At 43.0% G+C, this 7,156-nt stretch overlaps 1 non-coding gene across 1 annotated transcript; it reads right to left on the bottom strand.

Moving 5' to 3' along the window:
- Window positions 1-6,880: 6,880 nt before the first annotated feature.
- trnav-cac (transfer RNA valine (anticodon CAC)) lies at window positions 6,881-6,953 on the bottom strand. The gene has a single exon. It is a non-coding gene; the product is annotated as a tRNA-Val (tRNA).
- Window positions 6,954-7,156: the final 203 nt, after the last annotated feature.

The raw sequence follows: 7,156 nt of genomic DNA, 5'->3' as shown, positions 1-7,156 counted from the left end.
TGCCGACGAACAGAGCAGCAGGCAACACTCCAAATGGGTTCATATCAATGCTTCACACAGCAAAATCACGGGTGTTTAAAGTTGATATTCAGCATCATATAGCACGTAAACGAATACAGCACAGCCCGGGCCTTAGGCCCACAGTATTGTACGGACCCCGATGACGTACTCCGTGCTCGATGGAACTCCCCACTTCCACAGACAGTTACCCATAATATGTGCTGCTTTGCTGAGCAGCAACTAGATTTTGTACTAAATAGTCGTCTGGCCCCGGAAAGTTTCAGCGTATGACTAACGTCATTGGAATAGCTTTCAATAAACTTCGGGAAATTATTCTTCTCCAGGCCCTTTCGTAGATCGTTATCTCCAACGTATTCATGGTGAGTCACAGTAAAGTATCCCCAATGCCTTTTGTGAATCCGGCAATGGCAAGTTCCGCTTGCGGTCGACGGAATGTTTTCATTTCCTACTCATGTAACGGTTCTTTATACGCCCTGCGTAGTTATTCGTTTGTTCTTAATATACAGAAAAAAATGGATTGACGGGTTAACTTTCCTCAAGATCTGGTTTAACTGGCATTGAACCGGACACGTAGATATTAACTAACCAGATTGTAGGGTTGTGGATGTTGTTCCATTATTCAAGGAACAGGTTAGAGCTCGCCTAGGAAATTATAAACCTGTGATTCTTAATTCAAAAGTTGCTAAGCTTATGAAGAAGATCAGGAGAGGTAGCAATTATGAAAAATTGTAGAAGCATAATATGATTCGGAAGATTCAGCATGCCAAAGCCAGGTTGTGCCTTATGAGCTTGATTGAAAATTTTGAGGATGACTAAACACATTTATGAAGGTAGAGCAATAGACGTACATATGGATTTCAGCAAGGCATTTGATGAGCTACCAGTGAAGGCTTATGAAGATGGTAAGGACACATGGAATGCAAGGGGGCAATGCTTTGTGTATAAAGAACAGGCTTGCCCACAGAAGGCAAAGGATGGTTGTAGATGGATCATATTCTGCATGAATGTCGGTGATCACTGGTTTGCCTCAGGGATCTGTTTTGGGACCCCTACTGTTCGTGATTTTTATAAATGACCTGGATGAGAAAGTGGACCTGGATAGGGTGTTGCAGATAGTGTGAAGGGCGGTCAAAAGTTACAGCGGGTTATTAAGAGGATGCAAAATTGGGCTGACAAGTGTTAGATGGATTTGGACCCAGATAATTGTGAGGTGATTCATTTTGGTAGATCAAATATGTAGGCAGAATATAGAGTTCATACTAGGACTCTTAGCAGTGTGATGTCCGAGGGATTCTGGGGTCAGAGTTCATGGGACACTCAAAGCCGTTAGGCAGGTGGACACTGTGGTTAAGAAGGCATACGGTGCATTGACATTCATCAACTGTGGGATTGAATTTAACAGCCGAGAGGTAGTGTTGCAGTTATATAGGACCTAGTCAGACCCCACTTGGAGTACTGTGCTCATTTCTGGTCGCCTCACTGTAGGAAAGAGGTAGAATCAATAGAAAGGGTGCAGAGGGAATCTACAAGGATGTTGCCTGCCTTGGGGAGGCATGCCTTATGAGAATGGGTTTTGAGAACTCGGCCTTTTCTCCTTGGAGCGACGATGGATGAAAAGTGATCTGATACAGTTGTCCAAGATAATGAGAGGCATTGTTCGTGTTGATAGGCAGAGCCTTTTTTCCCAGGGCTGAAATGGCTAGCACGAGAGAGCATAGTGCTTGGAAATAAGTACAGGGGAGATATCAGGGGTAAGTTTTTTTTTACGGAGAGTTTGGTGAGTGCGTGGAATGGGCGGCCGGCAACGGGGCTGGAAGCGGAAACGGTATGATCTTTTAAGAAACTCCTAGAATGGTATACAGGGCTCAGAGATATAGAGGGCTATCGGAAATCCTAGATAGTTCCAAGATAAGATAATATTCGGCACAGCTTTGTGGGCTGAAGGGCCTGTATTGTGCTGTGGGTTTTCTGGTGTTGTATGTTTGTATGATAACAACAAAATCAAACATTAGACGGAGGTGACATGGAGTTAAGAAGCTGTAGGTGCAAATAGACTTTGTTGTACGAGCTATCTGTCGATAATCATGGGGATATATATATATATGTATATATTCATGTAGACAGGATAATAGATCAATATAAATATTAGGATAAATATAACAGGATAAAGGTGATAGATCCTAAGAGAGATAAATTGTAGAATGCTTCCAAATAGATTTTCTGGAATTGCAACCTGCGAAATATTTTTATGTGTGGATAGACTGGATGTGGAGAAGATATTTTCTATAATAGCTAAGTCAAGGGCTCGAGAGCACAAATTCAGAATTGAGGCATAACCAAATAGAATAGACATAAGGAACAATTCTTTTACACAGGGAGCAGGATCGGTAGAATTTCTTGCTACAGACGGTTGTCTCTGCTTAAATTTAAGATGTGGAATTAATCGCTACAGACAACTGTGCATAACAGGTCATTGTTGAAACTTAAGCCCGAGTTTGGTGTGTTCTTGATTAATCAAGGTGTCAGAGGATACGGGAAGAACGCAGGAGGATGGAGTTTTGCGGGATACAAGCTGAACTATCACATGATGGCAGAGGAGGCTGGATAAGGATAAGGAAAGTGCCAAATTCTGCAGGTGTGCCTTCTGGTCTTGTTCTTATAATTTTTTTTTTCAGAGCGCTTGAGCATTTTTTATTGCTGAAAACGTGTTTGATATTTGATTGGCACTTCCAGAGAAAGTTGCTAAATCAGAAACAATTCCGTTCCTTTATAGAATCTTTGAAAGATAAACAGATGTATTGAAAGTGAAAGCCGCTAACAGAGTCGCAGGTCTCCCTTCCCCTAACAATGACACTTACCAAGAGCGTTGCGGACTTAGGGCGCAGACCATTGTTGAGGATCCCTAACACCCGTTCAACAGTCTCTTTACCTCTCTACCGTCAGTACGAATGAACTGAAGCACTGGCACTGGGTCTGGAGACTGGGTAACATTTTCTTTACTCGGGCTCTGAGATTAGTGAATATCTTCCTACCACCGAGCTGTTGTCACCCGGCCAGCGAGGTGCTAGCTGTTTATTGTATGGTTTACTGATTACTATGTACCCATGGTGAACATTACACATATTTTGAATTTTATTTTAATATCATATTTGTGGCAATATTCGTTTAATGCCCTCTGTGTGGTTTTCTGATGGGTGAGCGTACGTTGGTCCAGAGGAAATGTGTTAGGTGTGATTGTATTTATGTAAAGTCAATTGACAATAAACTTAAACTTCAGCGTGACACATAAATATGCAGATGTTTAGGGAAAGGTTCCTTATGCCGTTAATCTGCATTAGAGAGGACCGGTAAGATGGCCAGCATGGTCAGGACTGGCTTACACCTGTACGTTATCCCCTTCGAGCTATTTCTTCGAAGTACTATCTCAAATCATATTTATTTACTTTTCCGCAGATATTGAACGTCTCTGCTACACGATGCACTGCACTTGAACATATGGAATACAGAATGACAAATAGAAAGCGAAGAACAACAATGGCGCGAGACTGAGCCTGAGCACGAAGGGATGGAGTACAGAAGGAATTAAAATGAGAAATATCGCGAAACAGTGAGGAAGAAGGTTAGAGTAAGGTATGATGACAAATTCTTGTCAAGCGGCAGCTGAATTTAAATCGCAATAATTTCTGGCAGAAGACGTTGAACGAGATATTTCATGTAAAAGCTGAAAGAGAACAGCCTTAACACGAAACATCAGAAGCAGTTGTCGAAAGAGAGACGACATCGTAATCGGCTTTTATTGTTGGACAAGCTTCATTCCATTGCTCATTTAATGATTTTGAAATTAGGACAAAGGGATATTTCACCATATTCTTTACCTGCTCCCTGAACTTCGTCTGTGTTCATGCAGCAGCTGAAAAGCTGGAACATGAATCCCAATTCTTGAAGAAAATCCGGAAAGTACGCTGGCCTCAACCCCATAAAGCGGAGCCGTGTGTTGATAGAGGAGAACATGAACAGTGCCCATAGCAAGATAAAATTACCAGAAATGGCAAACAATAAAACGATGGATTTCATTCTGCTCGCCATCTCGGAATCTTGTGGAGTATCTGCAGTACTCTGACCACGGAGCCGCCTCCGGGCCCTGCTCGCCACTTTAATCTGCCTGACGGTCAAGGTGTTGAAAAGCAGGATCAGAGAAATTGCTGCCCCAGGGGTCAGGATATAATGAAGGAGTTCTACCGATCCCCAGGCAGACGAATTCTAAATACCGTACCTTGTGTTACAAAGCCACGGGAAATTCCAGAGTATATAATTACCAGTGAACATAAAATACTAGAAGATATTCTTCAGACAGCTCACAGCAGTGACCGTCCCCAGAACCACAATCGCCTTTCGCGCGGTGCAATGCGTTGCTCTCAGTTTCTGGCAACAAATAGCGACGAAGCGATCAAGGGTGAAAGAGACGGTGAACCAGACGAAGCAATGTGTGGCTGCGAACAGAAGGACGGCGTGTATATCACATATGCGGATTCTGGCCACTAATTGATATTCTCGGTAATAAACAATGGGAATCTGTCTCCATATCAGGTCCAGGATAACGAACAGCAGATGATTCACAGCCATGGCCACCAGGTAGCGAGTAATGCATTTGGAGAGACCGCATTTTCCACGGGATAGGTCTACGATCGACAGCAGGTTAACGGAGAGGAAGGAAGTAGAACAATATTATCCGATGCTACAAAACATTCATAGGTTTGTTTCAATGTCTGTTTTTTTTTAATTCAGAAAATCTGCTAGTAAGACTGCATGTGTGGAAAAAGAAATGAGTAATCGTTTCTGTTCGATCCCAATTTGAACATAGTCGAGTCGTGCTGCCGCCAAAGAAAACAATGTCCGTGTCATATGCCAGAGATAGTTAAGCAGTTTTCCATTCTGTTTCGGATTCCAATCCTAATTCGGAAACTGATTAATCATATATTGCGATCAGATATATCAAACCGGATATGATCAGATAATTTTATATAAATTTCATAACTTTATTTCTTAATGAAATCTGTTTTTTTTTTATTGATGAGCTTGGTACGGTTAGATATCTCAGAAAGCAAATACTCTTCCTGGAACAGTTCTAAGCTATCTTCTCAAGAAAGGTAGTGACGACGTTTCGGGCCGAAACCCTTCATCAGGAGTCCTACCTCCTCCCATATTTGCTGTCTGGCCTGATGAGTTCTGCCAGGATTTTGTGTTTTCATTTATTTCCAGTATCTGCAGATTCACTCGTATTACAGAGAAAAATATGTTGAACACAATGTCATATTAAAATGTATAAAGTTCGTCGAAATTCCAGAACAACAAAGTGAGAAATTTGGTTAAAAATCCAACACTGTGGGGCAAGGCAATTGCGTGAAATTTATCGGGACCGTTGGATAGAAGTCTTCCAATGAAGAGGATTTGTTTCATGATGGAATGAATGAATATACCTGCACAGACAGGCAGTGTCCTGAGATAAATAAATTGAGCATCACAGGATTGAGCTGTTCTCGCATCAGCAGCTGAGTTGAACTGAAAAATAAAACTCGTATCACATATTGTTACTATTAAAAGAATATTGTTAACAGAGCTGGTTTGCCAGTGGAGTACCAGTGTCTCACCCACTCTACCTGCCTTCACTGCTGGTGATAAAAAGCTGTCAGTAGTGCCATCTTTTAAGTATCTGGGGAGCATTCTCTCTGAGGATGGCGGCATTGACAACGGCATCCGGAGCCGCATTAAACAGGCATCAGCTGCCTTTGAGAGACCTCGGCGTAGAGTCTTTCAGAGCAGGAACCTTCGTCCCTCTACAAAGGTTGCCGTATACCAAGCGATCTGTGTCACCACCCACATTTATGTCTGTGAAGCTTGGGTAACCTACAGCCGTCACATCAGGTCCTTGGAGCGCTTGCACATAAGCTGCCTTCTGCGCATCCTGGGAATTACCTGGCGTGAGCGGGTGCCTCACACTGAAATACATGTGAAGACAAAAGGCAGAAGTATTTGAGGCCATGATTACTCAGCGTCAGCTGCAGTTTCTGGGGCACGTGATCAGGATGCCCACATGTCGGCTAGCCCGCAGAGTGTTATACAGCCAGCTACATCATAGTCGACGCTCAGCTGGAGGGCGGATGAAGCGCTATGAGGATCAGATAAAGAATGCTTTATGAAACTGAAAGATCAGACCTGCAGACCTGCAGGATGCTGCTGCTGACCGTATGACCTGGCGACAGCTCTGTAGGGATTGGGTTCGTATTCTGGAGATGGAAAGAAGAACCGGATGACAGTAGAATAGAGCCAGGAGAAATGCAGCCATGGTTGCTATCACTACCAAGACTACTACGTATACATGCCCACCCTGCAATAGAGCTTGTAGATCCAGGATAGGATTGCATAGTCATCAAAGATCTCACCATTAAAGGAGTGGACGTCGTCATCGAATTTAAATGGGCAATCGAAGGAGTAGAAGAGAGAGAGAGAGAGAGAGAGAGAGAGAGAGAGAGAGAGAGAGAGAGAGAGAGAGAGAGAGAGAGAGAGAGCGTCTGTGTGTTTGAGTGTGTTTGAGAGGGAGAAGGAAGGGAACGAGTGACAGAGGGGAACGAGAATAGTGTGGTGGAGAATTTGTACAGACAGTCTGTAATATGACTAGGAAGCAAAGCAATACACAGGTAAAGACAAAGCAAGCAATTTAACATTGTTAAGTAGTTTAGAAATTTTGCAGCACACGGTTATTCCTCCTGACATTTATGACCTGAATGCTCATGACAATGAACTTGAGCACGAAATGAAAATTTGAGTCGCAAGTTCATCCCCAACATTGAAGTCCAAACAATGTTTCTGCCCAGGATTGAACTGGGGAACTTTTGCGTGTGAAGCGAACGTGATAACCACTACACCACAGAAACGGTGCAAAGCGCTCATTGCTCAGCGCTGTTGAACAATGACCAGAGGAAGCCCCTCCCCACAGCAATAAGAACAAAACATTGCCCACCGTTCCTCTCAGCTTTCAGTAACAAGTATTAAATTTGTTCGACGTTATGCAGTGACATGCGTTAACAATTTCCTGTGAACTTTCGACATGCAACATGTAACTGAATTATGTTGCATA

The sequence above is a fragment of the Hypanus sabinus genome, unplaced genomic scaffold, assembly GCF_030144855.1.
Source record: "Hypanus sabinus isolate sHypSab1 unplaced genomic scaffold, sHypSab1.hap1 scaffold_651, whole genome shotgun sequence".
Taxonomy (NCBI): domain Eukaryota; kingdom Metazoa; phylum Chordata; class Chondrichthyes; order Myliobatiformes; family Dasyatidae; genus Hypanus; species Hypanus sabinus.
Note: the sequence above shows the minus strand (reverse complement) of the source record. Positions and strands in the feature narration are given on the sequence as shown.